At 45.8% G+C, this 17,702-nt stretch overlaps 1 protein-coding gene across 2 annotated transcripts in view; it reads right to left on the reverse strand.

Annotated features, from left to right (window-relative positions):
• Nucleotides 1-17,702, reverse strand: part of NSMCE2 (NSE2 SUMO ligase component of SMC5/6 complex) — a 222,394-nt gene that overhangs the window by 167,087 nt on the left and 37,605 nt on the right. The gene's annotated exons all lie outside the window — the stretch shown is intronic.

The following is a 17,702-nucleotide window of genomic DNA, read 5'->3' on the forward strand; positions in this document are numbered from 1 at the left end:
ACCTAAGTCCTTGTTGAGTAAGTAGTATGTAATTTAGAATCTAACACTCTCGTCTCAGGACTGGGCCTATTCTGCACACAACAGATAATGCACTTTCAATGCACTTTAGAAGTAGATTTTCCTGTTCTGCACAGGAAAATCCAGCTGCCAAAGCACACTGAAAGTGCATTATCCTATGTGTGCGGAACGGGCCCTAGATAACTTTTGAGCATGGCTCGTCACTTGTGGGGATGCTTCCATGCTTGGCTGGAGACAGATGGGGCAAGCAACTAGTCTCTGTTAATGATTTCTTTTCACAGCTGGGAAGGTGTCTGCCGTTAATTACTAACCTTGACATTTTTATTTCTCCCGTGTTTTTGTAAACTACAACTGAACCCAAAAGACTTGAGTAGCCTTTTTAGCAAAGGATTATCATATTGCATAATTTGGATGTTGTGACACAGTTTACTAATTTGCCACTCATTTACTTTCTCCTTATAGCTGTACTTTTATGATCCCCGTTCCATTGGGTGTTGTCTGAGAGAGAGGGCATGTTGGCCTTAAAGGTGCTATTGGACTCGTATTCGGTTGTAAGTTCTTGAAAGACACCTAGAAAGCTTTCCATATGGAAATGGAAATATGCTTAAAAGCTCTTTACCAAGAATCTTGTAAGGCAGCAGTCCCCAACCCCCGGTCCGGAGACCAGTACCGGCCCGTTGATCAGTCGGTACCGGGCTGCAGCTCCTCCTCATCCTCCTCCCCAGCTGGCTGCCCTGCCACTCTGCTGCTGGCTCACCTCTGGTGCTCTCCAGCAGCCACCATGGCTGGGGCTCCCCCTCGGCGTGGCACTGCGCAGCTGCTGCTGGCAGTGCCCCCCAGCGGGTGGCGGGAAGTCAGGGGCGCCAGTGGGAAAGCAAGTGGAGCAGGGGCTCAGGCATGCTGAAAGCAAAGTTTTCAGCCCTATTCTCTCACTATACCATTTTGTACCGCGAAAAAGGAAGGGGGAAAGGCAAGTAGGATTTCCTTTGTCTCAAGCATATATAGAACTTCATGGCCAACCATTTTTAAATATATATATATATAACTTTAAAAGGTGCTGGGTGGCAAGTAGGGAGGGGAAGGAATCACAATATACAGAAAGTAAGAACACTTATTAATTTCCCAGTACCTTTGCAAATTCACATTAATATAAAGAGTCCAACATTTTCTCATTCTATGTGGCTTCACACCGAGGTCCCCTGCGGATTAACCAATAGGTGGTCTCCCTCTTGTGTTCTTCCTTGGCCACAACTATGTATTGATTTCCATTTTATACAGTTTAACCTCATTCGTTCCCACAATAGGGCCCTCAGTCCTCCATAGTCCTGGTCTTTTCTCTTAATACTGTTCCCTCTTGCAGCAGCATGCCCCAGGAGCTAGGTTGGCTCTTCTCATCCGACAAAAACTTTGCCTAAAGATCTGGTCATTGTCCCCCTGGCCCTACAGCTTCCTCTGCAGCATCCCTTTTCAGCAAGATCCCTCTTGCCCCTGTGCTGGTCCTGCCACCTTCTGGACCTCTCCCTAGGGACCTCTCCCAAAACTTCCGGGATCATCAATTCCAGGCCTGTTTGCATGGAGGCAGCTGCTTCCGCTGCCTCTCTACTCCAGCTTTTCTCCAAATTGGGGGCAAAATGGCCCTCAGCAAATGGCCAGCCTGAGAAGGATATCAAGATCTCTTACATCATTGCCCTTAAAGAAGTGCAGGATCCTGAATCCTGCCTAGAAGTGCTAAGGAGGCTGTACAAGGCTAATTATCAAATGCCAACATGGTCCTTCCTGTGTCACGACTCCATGACACAATCCAGCTTCGTGTGCGTACTCCGAATACTTCTCTATCATTTGCTGAAATCTCCTTGTCCCCATTCCAACAAGATGAGGCAACATTCACATTCAGATCGACGGAGTGTTTTTTTATAGCCATACACAATCAGATAAAAAGATGCAGACACATCTCAGATAACAACAAACTTTTCACGCATAGGTCAACTGGATATTTTATTTAGACCACAAATCACAGCGAGGTCAAGGTTCTGAACTCTTCTTCCTGTCCTGGGCCTAACTGTACAATCCTAAAAATCATAGAATCATAGAATCATAGAGTTGGAAGGGGCCACACAGGCCATCAACCCCCTGCTCAACGCAGGATCAGCCCTAAGCATCCTAAAGCATCCAAGAAAAGTGTGCATCCAACCTTTGCTTGAAGACTGCCAGTGAGGGGGAGCTCACCACCTCCTTAGGCAGCCTATTCCACTGCTGAACTACTCTGACTGTGAAAAACTTTTTCCTGATATCTAGCCTATATCGTTGTACTTGTAGTTTAAACCCATTACTGCGTGTCCTCTCCTCTGCAGCCAACAGAAACAGCATCCTGCCCTCCTTGAATTAGATCCTTTCTAAATCCACTGAAGTCAACAGGTTTAAAAGAGTGTAACTCAGTTTAAGATTACACTGCACATGCCTCAGACTATTACACATTTTTAAATTCAGCAGTTAGATTCTAGGTAGTATTTACACTTCATATTTGCACATATATGGTTTTGGTGTTAAAAGAGGGCTTTGGGAGGAGCCTGAAAAGTTAACTGTCCCCTCAAAAGCATGTTCTTCACATAACAATTTACGCTATTCTTCATTCTACCCACTGACAGCTTTAGCATGATTTTCCCACTGGGATTTCTCCTTCCTTCCTCTTCATGTGATGCCAGCCAATCAGGGATCACATTGTCACATAGAGAATCAGAGCAGGCACTGAGGAAAACTTGTGATATGACCTTGCCCCTTTTTTCCCCTCCATATATGATGGACTTGCTCAGTTGTTCAAAAAATGCTGCAGCAGCGCACATCAATGGATTGACGTTATTTTACAGAGTACATTTTATTGCTCACTGAAGATCTACTTATTGAATGTCTGTCCGGTTAGTATGAATTTCTCAGTGTCTATTATCTCATTTGGCCATTGGCATAGAAATGGAAGGACCAGCAGGTACCCACTTTGGGACTGTGGTTAAAACAAAGTACAGTTTATATGGACAATGGATGAGATGTGATATCATCATGTGGACTCAGAAAGGTTGGTTTGCTGCTAAATTATCTGCATTCTACTGGAACAACTGCAGAGGCCATCAGGCTGTGCACCAACAGATACTGAATATTTTGTGAGAAAATGGTGCTGTGTATTGAAAGTCTGGGAAAGTCTGCTAATGTGAAATCTTTATTCTGTATTCTGTAGGGAGGCTGTATGTTTCTGTTAGGGCTGGCTTCCTCAACAAGGGTTTTGTGAAATCCTGGGGTTTCTTGACAGTCCTGACAATTAATTTTTATATATATTTTAAATTTGGTAAATATTCATTGGGTGATATGACCGTATGTGGTCATGTCAACCTACTCACCCCTCCCAAAATGGCCAGTGAGGGGCAAGGAGTGACGCAAGGTGCCTGTTGAATTAGAGGTAGAGAAGAGCAAGGTATAAAAGCTTTCTCATCTTCATTCATGTTACCAAGGATCCTGCCCTGAGCGATCTGCCATTTGCCTTGACAGCCCTCATGGCTACACTTGTACCTTCATCTCTTTTTTTTAACAAGTTTAATACTATAGAATAACAATATTAGCTTGTTATATTGTTTACAATCATTGTGAAATATCTTTACTCCTGTTTTCAGAATAAGTTGAATATTGTATTTCTATTTTAGATACTCTGCCAAGAGATTCCTTAATCGGTTGACGTGGGTCCTTAAATATAAAGTATGTATTCATGACCATTGCTTGTTAATTTAGAATCATAGAATCATAGAGTTGGAAGGGGCCATACAGGCCATCTAGTCCAACCCCCTGCTCTACGTAGGATCAGCCCAAAGCATCCTAAAGCATCCAAGAAAAGTGTGTATCCAACCTTTGCTTAAAGACTGCCAGTGAGGGGGAGCTCACCACCTCCTTAGGCAGCCTATTCCACTGCTGAACTACTCTGACTGTGAAAATCTTTTCCTGATATCTAGCCTATATCGTTGTACTTGAACTAATTTGCTAATTTGTTAATATCAAGGTTGAACAACTACTAATTTTACTTTTGTATTTTCCAAGAACCGTCCCTTGAAAAAGCTGTATGGCGAAACGTGTCGGGACTTGTGTGAAATAAGAATAAAAGAATTGCTGAAACTGAAGAGAGACTACTCTATATAAGTCTAATTCGGATATTTTATTGCCATATTGGTTTCCCAGTGGGTCTGTATTATTCTAAACTTGTACCTTGGCAGCCATTTCCGGAGCCTGCAATTCCTTGCTTTGGAGAATTGGGAATAAATATTCTCCTGTGCTAATGAGTGTCCAAAATGTTGGGCAGGAGACTGATTCATCGATAGGACATCGGCATGCCCACCCATCACCAGAAGGTCTTGCAAAGGCAGACACCCACTTAGGTCCATCAATATTCCATCAGCAAATGCTAATCGCCTGAGCGCGGGGGGGAAAATCTCATTACTATCAAGCTGACAGGTGATTGATTACTTTTACTGTTCTTGCCTCAATGTCTCCTTCCAGCCTGCCTCATGCATGGGAGAAGTCTCCACCCTCCAGCCCTTTTGTCCACCCAAGATATTCCCCTCCCTAGATACTATTGGCTTTTGTTGCCCTTCTGGGACGCGCCCCACATACACTCAGTCAGAGCCAGGAAATTCCCAGAGCCTCATCCTGGATTGAACCCAATTTCCTTCATTTGACAATTATTTATTTGATTCTGTGTGTCTGTGCTAGCTCCTATAAATATCACTGTTCCGTCCGCCAGACTGTGATGGTAGCCTCTTTCTCTCTACTTCTGTAAAGGCTGCCTGACACCAATTTTCCTTCCTTTGGGGATCCAGAACTTTGCCTTGCCCCACAGAAGCATCCCTCCACTGCTCTACATTTTTATTATTTCCCCAGGACATTTAGAAGCTCTGCCTAATTCCCCTACCCCGTCTCTGGGTCAGGCTTTTTCAAACAGGGTTTCATGAAACCCTGGGGTTCTTGACAGCTCTGGAAGAGTTTCCAGAATGAGTGAGAGTTCGTTAAATATTTAGTGGGTGACAAGGCCTCCTTCAACTTCCTCTTCTCCAGACTGAGTGTTCCCAAGTCCCTCAGTCTTGTAGGCCTTGGCCTCTAGGCCCCTGATCATCCTCTTTGCCCTCTTCTGTGCCTGCACCATTCTCCCCACATCCTTTTGGAAATGAGGCCTTCAGAACTGCACACAGTACTCCAGGTATGGTCTGACCCAGTGGTTCTCAACGTGTGGGTTGCGACCCCAATGGGGGTCGTTTCGCCCCTTTCCCGGGGTCACCAGGTTACCCGCCACTGCAGCGGTGGCAGGCAGTGGCAGCAGCAGGTGGCAGGCAGCGGGAGCAGAAGCAGGGACATGCGGAGGCAGTGGTTGTGCATGGCAGCAGGCAGAGGCAGAAACAGGTGGAGGCGGCGGTGGGTGGAGGCAGCAGCAGGCAGAGGTGGCAGAGGTGGCGGAGCCATGGAAATGGCTGCCTCCATGCCGTCTCAATTTTGTGTGCATGCACACGCGCACGCCACCCATGCACGCACACGCTGCCGGTGCGCACGCGCGAGGACACCAACGCGCCAGCCACTGCTGAATTGGGATCGTCATCAAGGTAAGGTTGAGAACCGCTGGTCTGACCAATGCAGTGTACCAAACACACAAAGCTGCCTTATACCGAATCAGACCATCAGTCCATTATAGTTGGTGTTTACTCAGAGTAGCAGCAGCTCTCCAGGGTCTCAGGCTGAGGCCTTTCACAACACCTCCCACCTGATCCCTTTAACTGGAAATGCTGGACACCTGCCAAGCAGATGCTCTACCACTAAGCCATGGCCCCTCAGGATGGCAGGACTATGAGATTTATGATTTAGATGTAACCTTGACAAGACCTAGATCAGAATTCCCTCCCCTCTCCCAGCCATTAGGGAAGCAGGCCTTGTTGTTGTTGTTAGTTGCGAAGTCGTGTCCGACCCATCGCGACCCCATGGACAATGATCCTCCAGGCCTTCCTGTCCTCTACCATTCCCCGGAGTCCATTTAAGTTCGCACCCACTGCTTCAGTGACTCCATCCAGCCACCGCATTCTCTGTCGTCCCCTTCTTCTTTTGCCCTCAATTGCCATCTATTGTTGTTAGGTGCAAAGTCATGTCTGACCCATCGCGACCCCATGGACAATGATCCCCCAGGCCTTCCTGTCCTCTACCATTCCCCAGAGTCCATTTAAGCTCACACCGACTGCTTCAGTGTCCCCATCCAGCCACCTCATTCTCTGTCGTCCCCTTCTTCTTTTGCCCTCGATCGCTCCCAGCATTAGGCTCTTCTCCAGGGAGTCCTTCCTTCTCATGAGGTGGCCAAAGTATTTGAGTCTCATCTTCAGGATCTGGCCTTCTAAGGAGCAGTCGGGGCTGATCTCCTCTAGGACTGACCGGTTTGTTCGCCTTGCAGTCCAAGGGACTCACAAGCAGGCCTACTCAGAAATAAACTCCCATAAAATTATTAGGATTGCAGCCTAAGGCAGTCACTTTTTAAACCTGATCCTGATTTCAGCCTGGATCCAGAGTTCAGCACAACCAGGAGGATTCTCCCAATAAAATGTTTAAAAGGCACTCGGCACTCTTGATTAGAAATCACCACTTGCGTTTGAAACGCTTCCCGAGTTTCAAAAGCAGTGTGCCTGCTCGAGTGGAGACGGGGGACTTCTGTCTTAGCGAAAACAAATAAGAGGTTTTGGTGGGTGTACAGAATTAGCTGTACGGCGTTGTGGATCCCGGCCTATTTAATCAAATAATGTCAGACGTGGGCTGCATTCCAACTTAAGTGCTAATGTGAAAACAGCTACGTATTCCAGGGTGGGTACTCCATATGGCTCATCACATATTTAATTTTTTTTTAACCAAGTAGTTAAGGAATAAAATATCCCTCCGTAATTTTTTTTTTTTTTAAACCCATCCGACATTCAGCAGTCAAAATGTTTGTCCCATAACACAGGCTGTGTTGACACAGAGTGGTTGTGTCAAAACACATCCCTGGAACAAAAGGTTAAAGTCCTCTACAATATTTCATTTCCATAGGGATTTCAGTCATAATACAACAAAGAGGTGACTCAGAACCTAACACAAATCTACAAACACGTATTAGTCATTCGACCAAACACCACATTGAAGGTTTACAGAAAACATGTTGGGGAAGGAAAATAAAAACCAAACCGAATGGCCCAGCCAAGCACAAAGTAATCTGTGTTTCTTCTCTACACAATACTGGTTTTTAATCTCTCTCTTTTTCGTTACTTCATAAAATTATAGAGTAATAGAGTTGGAAGAGATCTCATGGGTCATCTAGTCCAACCCCCTGCACTAAGCAGGACACTCAGAACCTTCTCGCTCATCCACTGTCACCTGACGCCCCCTTGAACCTTCACAGAATCAGCCTCTCCGTCAGATGGCTCTCCAGCCTCTGTGTAAAAATCTCCAAAGGTGGAGAACCCACCACCTCCCGAGGAAGCCTGTTCCACTGAGAAACCACTCTGTCAGGAACTTCTTCCGGATGTTTAGATGGAATTTCTTTTGAATTAATTTCATCCCATTCATTTTGGTCTGTCCCTCCAGGGCAAGAGAGAACAACTCTGCTCCATCTTCTACATGGCACCCTTTTAAATACTTGAAGATGGCTATCAAATCAAATATACTGGAAGACTTCTACCACCACTAGTCCCATCCCAACCTTCCTCTGGGGGCCTGGGTTTTCAAAGAACATACTAGAACGCCATAGGTTCCTTTTAGTTATATTCAAAGAAAGAAAAAGAATAGGGCCATGGTAGGACCACTGTGGGGACCAGAAAGTGACATAACGAGTGATGAAGAGAGGGCTGAATTGCTCAATTCCTACTTCTCCTCAGTCTTCTCTTGCGAGGGGAATCATACTCAACATGGCAAAATCATTTCATGAGATGAGGGATGGGAGTTGTGGCCTAGGATCACTGTAGGGTTGGCAATCATACCTGGTGTAGCTTTTGACTCTTGAATACCATGGAAGTCCTGGTGGCCTTAAAGGGGTTATTGCTCAAATCTTGCATTTTCCTCTTTATTGCGCATCGCTGGTTTAGACTCAGGGATGGCACTGCCACAGGATTGGTGGTACTCTCTTACTTTAATTCCCCTCCAACGTAGGGTTCTCAGACTTTTCACTAAATGATATTCATAAAGCAAAATTCTGCTCTCTACCCTACCTGGTATGACTCCTTATCGGTCTGCATACTGTCTTCTTACGCGTCTTTGATTTCTTGTCCTGTTCCTCCTTCCCAGTCCACAAATTCCTACCCTATGAAACTTGTGAGGAATCCCTTCATCCTCCTCTCAGCTTTATCTGCTGACTAGCCATTTGGCCAGTTCTAAGGAGAGAGGCTACTAGGCAACCACAATGGCTGTGGCCTTACCACAGTGAGGTTGGAATGGGGCGACAGGGTTGCCTAGCTACCACGGAGTGCTTAATTCTAGAAAATTCCACTGTCAGGTGGTTGAAAACGTAGTGCCGTCTGTGGCTTACTAATGCCAAATTCTCTTAATAACTGCTGAACGCATATGCCATAAACTTGACCAAAGCCCTTATTTTTAACCTCCATCTTGATTTTTTATTATCTTGGGGAACTGTTGTGATTTAATGTGTTTTTATGATCTGATTAATGTTTTATAGTTGGATGCTGTATTTTTATGTGAATTGTGAAATGTATATAAATACAATGAATGAATGAATGAATGAATGAATGAATGAATGAATGAATGAATGAATGAATGAATGAATGAATGAATGAATGAATGAATGAAAAGTCTCCACACAAATACACAAAAAGCAAAGTCTTCACATGGACAAGAGCAATAACTATCACACCAGTGGGCCGTCCCTCCATCTCTATCCCATCTCATTCATGGTCTGTCCCTTAACTGCCATACCACACACAGCATGTCAAATTTCCCTGCGGCCTTTCTTAGCAGGCTTACGCAGGGGTGTGTCCTCAATGACACAGCAACTGTCTGGCATGGAGAAGTTCCAGGTTCAATCCCTGGTGCCCCCAACTACAAAGATCAGATAAGAGGTGATGTGAAAGACATCAGCAAGATGCTGAAGAGTCACTGCAAGGCTGAGTTGACAATTCTCGTCTTGATGGACCAAGGTCTGATCCAGGATAAGGCAGGATAAGGTAACGTCTACTAGCCCCCCCCCCCCCCCAATCAAAGCCACCTCCGGACTGTAATTTAATTCTAAGACAGTTGAGCGCTATAATATTCATCGGGTTAATGTTGACATTGCGTACACAATTTAATTTTAGTTTTAAGCTTATTTTAAAGTATGCTTTTAATTGATATCTTTAATGTTGTATTCCTCCCTGAGCTGTTTTGCTGACAAGGTGATATCAAAAGCAAATAGATGGATGGATGGATGGATGGATGGATGGATGGATGGATGGATGGATGGATGGATGGATGGATGGATGGATGGGTGGGTGGGTGGGTGGGTGGGTGGATGGATGGATGGGTGGGTGGGTGGGTGGGTGGGTGGATGGATGGGTGGGTGGGTGGGTGGGTGGGTGGGTGGGTGGATGGGTGGGTGGATGGATGGATGGATGATGTATTTATTTGGCCCTAAAATAACAAAAGCAATCAAAATGTGGTCTCCAGAAAAACAGCTATCTGCAACCAATATAAATGATGTAAAATAAAACCATCTCTTCTAATTTTACATACATTATTTTGAGTGTTGACTATTTTGTACATGTTGTTTTTATGATCAAGAAATGGAGTCAGAGTAGTACAAGCAAGTCAACAATGAAAACAGGAATGTGCTTGTTACACTCCTGTTCTCATAGCAAGCACCCCCATTGCACAAGCTTCACTGCTTCTCTTGTATTTATTCACTCTGCAACAGCCTTTCCTGCTTTCTCTGGAAAGCTAAGATGGTATTTTGTTCTTCAGGTTGTAAATGTGTTAGGAAAACACATCTGCTCTCAAAAGATCGACGCCAGCCACCCCCATTATGTGAAACGGAAAGCTGTACACTAGAGCAGGAGTTCCCAACCTTGTCGAACCTGCATGTATTTTTGGAATTCTGACATCGTATGGTGGGTGAAGCCACAAAACTCCTGCTACAAAATGGCTGGCACAAGAGGCGGAGCCAGCGACAAAATGGCTGCTACAGCTTACTTTCAGTTGCCCAGCGCTGATCTTCCCAGTGTGGTGGTAGTTGGACACACCCATCTTTGAAAAACACTTGGCAGACATCAGGAAAGGTGTAAGCAGGTGCTGTGACCACCATGGGCATCCCCTTTGGGACTCCTGCAAAGGTGAGTACCTGAATGCTTATGTGTGCGATTTCATAACATAAATTGTTTTCTGTTAATCTTATAACTGCTGTTGAAATGGTTGCTGATGTGACTGTTCTTATATCTATGATGTTCTATGTAATACCCCCAAGACATTCCACGTAAACCGCCCTGAGCCGTACGAGAGGGCAATTTAAAAAGCACGATGCACCTATTATTAGATGCATAGGCGTTTCAATGGAGAAGTACTGAATTTAAAAAAATATTAGCGGGCATTGCGGGCCTTTTAAAATGTTGAGAAAGGGAATTGGTTGTCTGGCTTCATTGACAGGTGGGAGAGAGTCACATGTAAAGTGCGTTGCTCTCTTAAGCCATTTCCAGCAGCACATGTGGAGGGTGAGAAGTGCAAAAAGGAGGCAGAGCAGAGTAAGACCGGAAAAAGGTGAGGAGGGGCCAGGAGGCCTGATTATATGTAACGTTACGCCATTTGACTGGCATAACGCTATTTTTACAGATGTGCAGAAATGACCACAGTCTTGCAATCACATACATTTAAAGTTACCTTAAACTTAATCAAACAGTCAATTCATCAAAATCAGTATTGTATTCTCTGATTGGCAGCAACTCTCCAGGGTCTCAGGCATAGGACTTTCACATCACTTAGTCCTTCAACATTACCTGGTCCTTTTCACTGGAGATTCCAGGGATAGAACCTGGGACCTTCTGCATATCAAACAGATGCTTTACCAGAGAGTTACAGCCCTTCCCATTCATTTCAATGGTCTTGTTCCAGAGAGATTCCCAGATTAATTGCATCCTTTCATGGTGAAAGTCAAATATCAGGGTGCAATTTTAAATACAGACACACACAAAAATGACACCAGAGCTATTAACGGATTACAAGAGAACAGAAGGGAATTTTGCCTCCGAGTTGCAGCACTTAGAAAAATACAGACCGACCGGATTTGGGAAGTGAAACCTGTCAAGGATTTAGCTCACAATAGGGCCTCGATTCTCTTGAAACGGAGCTTATTATCTCCCAAGCTGGAATGCTTCCCATTGTGCCTTAAATGCTAAACTGGAAGCTGTTTTTAAAAAGTGAGCTATGCTCCCTGGAAATTTATAATCATTAGCATCACCAGCTCAGGGCTGGGAAATGCACGTCAGACAAGGGAAACGGTGTAATGGCGCAAATAAAGTCCCAATAAATAATATTTCAATTTTGTGTTTAATTTAGGCCTTTTCTCCAGAGCAACAGATCTCTGTCCTTCTAAGATCAGTTGACATCTTAGCTCTCCAGCCACAACCTAATCACCCACCCACCCACACCCACCCCACACACAGAGCTACTGCAAACTGGCCCCTCTTGCACCCAAGTTGACTACAATTTTGCACCTTGCAAAATATCAACAGAGGGGGAAAACTTTACCAAGGTTTTTAAAATAATTACAAAGACTTTGCAAAACCTTCACACTGCGTAACACGACTCTGAGAGACGGGGTTGCACAAGCATGCCAGATCTGCAGAAGCTGAACTCGGCACAGTCCTATCCCAAGCTGAGTCACACCCTTGAAGTCCACAGGCTTAGAAAGGTGTAACCTGCTCAGGATGGCAAAGCAAAGATGCCAAAGCACCCTGGGAAATACTCTTCTGGAATACCCATCCATCCATCCATCTAGTTTCCAAGGTAATATCAAGTGAGGGCAATGGTATATTGGTTAAAGCAGGGGTAGTCAAACTGCGGCCCTCCAGATGTCCATGGACTACAATTCCCAGGAGCCCCCTGCCAGCATTCGCTGGCAGGGGCTCCTGGGAATTGTAGTCCATGGACATCTGGAGGGCCGCAGTTTGACTACCCCTGGGTTAGAGTGTCAGACCCACTTCAAATTCCCATGCTGCTGCAGAAAACTGCTGGGTAGCCTGGAGCCAATCACACATTCTCAGACTAACCCGCCCCACAGGGCTGTTGTGATGATAAAATGGAGGAGAAGAGAATGATGCAAGCTGGTTTGGGCCCCCACTGGGAATAATAAGAGACATATAAATGATATAAGTTTAAAAAAAATATTCAGCCTTGAAGGCATGTTTGGGAAAGGAGGCCCGGTCCTACCTTCGCTCCCAATGAGACTCAACAAGGGACAGAAAGGTGTGGAATGGAGGTTATAGCTGCAAAAAGAACTCCTTACTCTGTCCTTTAGGTAGTCTGTAACATCTCCAGGAAACTCGGCAGGCAAAGGGCTTTGCAAACTAAGAACTATTTATTTAATGTATTTATTTTACATTTATATACCGCCCTCCCCTGAGGCTCAGGGCGGTTCACATAGAACTTTATGGAACAGGAATAATACAGAAAACCAGTGGCTATAAATAACAGTAATAGTAAACAGTAGATATCGATAAAACTGTACAGCTCAATCTTTGGCTGATATTTATGGATGGCCCACAAACGACGCATCCACGTCCCAATATGATTTATATCCCAACCGTTTTGGACCGGAGTTCTCCAAGCAACTGCCCTTTGACTCCTTCTCACAGGGATGTTCTGTTTAGGGGGGTGAGAACACTACAAGTGTAAGTGGGTAGGTAAGCAAAGGTCAACATTATTCTGGGCATGGTTTTACCTAAAAATCAGAAGAGCCCTGATAGTGCATAGAATCCTAGAGTTGGAAGGGCCCCATCGAGGCCATCTAGCCCAACCCCCTGCTCCCTGTCAAGTAAGGAGTTCATAGTCTGAGGAAGAGTGCTTGCACTTGAAAGCTCACGCCCTGAATAAATCTCTGTTGGCCTTAAAGGTGCCCCTGGACTCTGATTTTACAAATGTTGTTACTCTCTAAGGCAGGGGTAGTCAACCTGTGGTCCTCCAGATGGTCATGGACTACAATTCCCATGAGACCCTGCCAGCAAACACTTTCCTTCCTCTGGCAACAATTCCAGGTCTTTTATCACTTGCAGTTTAAAGAAGGGTTCCTTTTATACGTCGTGGATCTGCTGCCCACCAATTTCACTACTGAATACCCTCGAGTGCTAGTATTTTGGGACAGGGAGGAAAAGTTCTCTCTGTCTGCTCTCTCCCCAAAACGTAATGCTAAATCAGAGATCAATGGATGGGGACACTGGCATGGCAGTGCTCCAGTGTGCGGGCTGCATTGTATTGTTTCCCTCTGCTGTATATGTCGGCTTCTCGATCAACATATTTCCTGAAGTTATTGCAGAGCAGCTCTGCTTGGCTGCCCATTTTCCAGCTTGGTGCAGTGGTTAGGAGTGCGGACTTCTAATCTGGCATGCCAGGTTCGATTCTGCGCTCCCCCACATGCAGCCAGCTGGGTGACCTTGGGCTCGCCACGGCACTGATAAAGCTGTTCTGACCGAGCAGTGATATCAGGGCTCTCTCAGCCTCACCCACCCCACAGGGTGTCTGTTGTGGGGAGAGGAAAGGGAAGGTGAATGTAAGCCGCTTTGAGACTCCTTCAGGTAGATAAAAGCGGCATATAAAAACCAACTCTTCTTCTTCAGTAATATCAGGGCTCTCTGAGGCCCACCTCCCTCACAGGGTGTCTGTTGTGGGGAGAGGAAAGGGAAGGCGACTGTAAGCCGCTTTGAACCTCCTTCGGCTAGGGAAAAGCGGCATATAAGAACCAACTCTTCTTCTTCTTCAGTAATATCAAGGCTCTCTCAGCCTCACCCACCTCACAGGGAGTCTGTTGTGGGGAGAGGAATGGGAAGGCGACTGTAAGCCGCTTTGAGCCTCCTTCAGGTAGAGAAAAGTGGCATATAAGAACCAACTCTTCTTCTTCTTCAGTAATCTCAGGGCTCTCTCAGCCTCTCCTCCCTCACAGGGTGTCTGTTGTGGGGAGAGGAAAGGGAAGGAGATTGTAAGCCTCTCTGAGACTCCTTTGGTTAGAGAAAAGCAGCATATATGAACCAACTCTCCTTCTCTTCTTCTTCTTCCTGGCTTGTAACCATTTTTACCATCCCTGGGCCAACGGCATGCAGAAGTCTTTGTTTTTTCAGGGTTTAACAACTTAACACACTTTGAAGGATCCGGGTGCCCTGCGTGAAAGCATCACTCGACGCCTTGGCTAATAGAGCCGTTGCTTCTGACAGTCCTCTGGATCTCCCCGTCCTGTTCCCAGGGCTGGTTCCTCCATCTCGCTAATTCTCTTCCTCTTGTGCAACAGTTCATTTGTGCCTCCGAACGCTCGCCGTGTGATGCCTATCGTGGTGTATTTTGCAAATCTCCCTGCTTTAAACTGCACCATAAACAAAAGGCACCAATAAGGAAGACATTCCAACTCTCGGGTTTCCCACCAGATGCTAATCTAGGCTTGGAGCTGGTGCAACAGCTATGCTGGTGTCTGATCGGCAGGCCGCTGGTCCCTGGCGTCACCTTGTCCCCACTCAAGGCAGGGAGGCCGCTGCAACCAAAGGTTATCCGGGGTTCGTTCCATGTCACCAGGGGTTCTTTGGGGGCACTGCCCCATGCACTACCTGTCCCATCGAATCAAAAGCCTGCTTGCACAGGCAAAAGAGTACTTGCCTGGCTCAAAGTCAAAAAAAGCTTTGGGCTGCACATTCACAGTTTGGAAATTATTTCAGCCGGGATTAACAGCATTAACACCCTCTGAGGCAAGAGGCGGAAGGAAGAAGAGAAGACAGACAAGATTACTTTCCATTGAGGGTAAGGCCTTTTTGGTTGTGGCCCCAGATCTGTTCTTTGAGAAGTTTATGCACATTCTGTTTCTTAGCAGAGACATGGAGAAATCATTCTTGGGATGCCATGACCATGGGAATTGACTGGAATCAGGTAATGATGTGAATTATTTCAAGAACTTGGGGGGTTTTTTTGCTACTATGGAAATGCATGAAAATACAAGAAATAAATACATCGCCCCTCAGAAAGCGAACTTTATAAAATTTATTATCCTAAAACTTGGCAATGGCAACAGACTCACATGGCTTTCTAAAAGGAGTAGTCCAGGGGTGGCCAAATTATGCCTCTCCAGATGTCCATGGACTACAATTCCCATGAGCCCTTGGGGCTCATGGGAATTGTAGTCCATGGTTACCTGGAGAGCCACAGTTTGGCCACCTCTGGAGTGGCCCAATGGTCTCCAGTATGGTGTCCATGGGCACCATCACATCTGCTGATCTCTTCCTTGGTATCAACCGTGTACTGAGAAAGTGAAAGAGGCCTGATGGAACTCTTGCAAAGCAGGACCACATTCTTCCATATTTACTCCTCTTCTTCCCTGCCCTTGCGCTTCCTCTGTGTGTGGCTCCGCCTCCTGTGGAAGTCATTTTGCGGTTGTCTCCACCTCCTGAGGTAGCCATTTTGTGGTTGTGCCCATATCATGTCTGAGTTCCAAAAGTACCCACAGACTCAAAAAGGCTGAAGACCCCTGTGTATATGTGCAAGGAGAGCCAGGTTTGATTCCACTCCTCCACGGGCAGCCAGCTGGGTGACCTTGAGCTCGTCACAGTCCTGATAGTGCTGTTCTCGCAAAGCAGCCTTGTCAGAGCTCTCTCAGCCCCGCCTACCTTACAGGTTGACTGTTGTGGGGAGAGGAAAGGAAGGCGACTGTAAGCCGCTTTGAGACTCCATCTGGAAGTGAAAAGCAGGGTATAAAAACCAACTCTTCTTCTCCTTCAGTGACAATGAAGTAAGACCTCCATGTCCAGAGGAGTTCTCTCTCGGAGTATCATAGGCTGGGGATAATTATGCCCCTCCTATAAGCACACCGGATCACATTTGAATGCTAACTCTAACAAGCTTGTTCTTGCATTCTTGCAGGACACCACCAGCTTGGTTCAGCATCGGATTATTGTAAATGTACAATTGCACGTGTACATATCAAAGCTTGCAAAGACTGAAGAACCAAAGCCTTGTAACACTTCATTTCTGGATGTGGTTAAGATAATGGGGATCTTTTGGGCTTGCCATTAGTCATAGTCCATAAAAAAAAAATGCTCGCAAGACTCATCTACTTGGAGCATGGTGTACTTTTGACACACCTTTATCCTGCCCTTGTTGCAACCCCGCGAGCAAACAGGCACCCTAATGGAGCTCAGGAATGGAGCAAGCTTTGGTTTTTGCCCTTTGAGATGTAAGACCAAAGCAAATCTCCATGAATCAGAGCTGTCTTCGCCCGCAACCCTTGGCTAGCAGTGTACACAGGAGACATTTTTGACTCTTTACCATTAAAAAAACACCTAAGCTAAATAATGACATCATTGTTTAAGCTGAACAGTGACCTCGCTGTTGTAAGGGGAAGGGGAGGGAGATACCTTAACGCAAGCCCAGTGAAAAGAGAGAAATCGCCACGAGGTAAGTAATCTCATAGGTGAGTTGAATCCAGCAAAGAGAAGGGAGTTTCCATAACTGATCAAACAAAGGGTTTCCCACTGTCTATTGTTGTAAAGACAACTGCAATCCGATTGCTCATTTCTTACACAACGGGGACTGACGAATCAATCAAAAGAGGATGTTGGGATGCTTCTCCTGCTGCTTGCCTCTAACAGCAGTTTAAGTCAACAACAGCTTGGCTTTTGAAGCCACGTAACTGAATTGCTTTACTGACAATCCTTCATTTCCAGCAGACGCTTTTATTGTTTTATAAGTAGCAAGGCTGAACGGGCTATATAATATGAGGAGGGAAGTGAACAAGACGAAGTCTATGATAACCTGTTTAGTGTGGGCTCATGGGACGGGGTAGGTAGTGCGATCTATTGGTGTAGATCCCAGTTTGGTGTAGTGGTTAGGAGTGTGGACTTCTAACCTGGCGAGCCGGGTTTGATTCTGCACTCCCCCACATGCAGCCAGCTGGGTGACCTTGGGCTCGCCACGGCACTGATAAAGCTGTTCTGACTGAGCAGTGATATCAGGGCTCTCTCAGCCTCACCCACCTCACAGGGTGTCTGTTGTGGGGAGAGGAAAGGGAAGGAGATTGTAAGCCACTTTGAGACTCCTTCAGGTAGAGAAAAGCGGCATATAAGAACCAACTCTTCTTCTTCTTCAGTAATATCAGGGCTCTCTCAGCCTCCCCTCCTTCACAGGGTGTCTGTTGTGGGGAGAGGAAAGGGAAGGCGACTGTAAGCCTCTCTGAGACTCCTTTGGGTAGAGAAAAGCAGCATCTAAGAACCAACATTATTATTTGTGCAGTTTACAAATCATTGCAGAAACAGCCCATATAGATGTGAATGTCACACAAAGTGGGTCTAAAAATTAATCTGAAGAAGAGCTGTTTTTTATACCCCACTTTTCACCACCTGAAGGAGTCCCAAAGCAATTTACAAACACTTTTCCCTTCCTCTCCCCACAACAGACACCCTGTGAGGTAGGGTGGGTTGAGAGAGCTCTGA

The sequence above is a fragment of the Paroedura picta genome, chromosome 9 (genome assembly GCF_049243985.1).
Source record: "Paroedura picta isolate Pp20150507F chromosome 9, Ppicta_v3.0, whole genome shotgun sequence".
NCBI lineage: Eukaryota > Metazoa > Chordata > Lepidosauria > Squamata > Gekkonidae > Paroedura > Paroedura picta.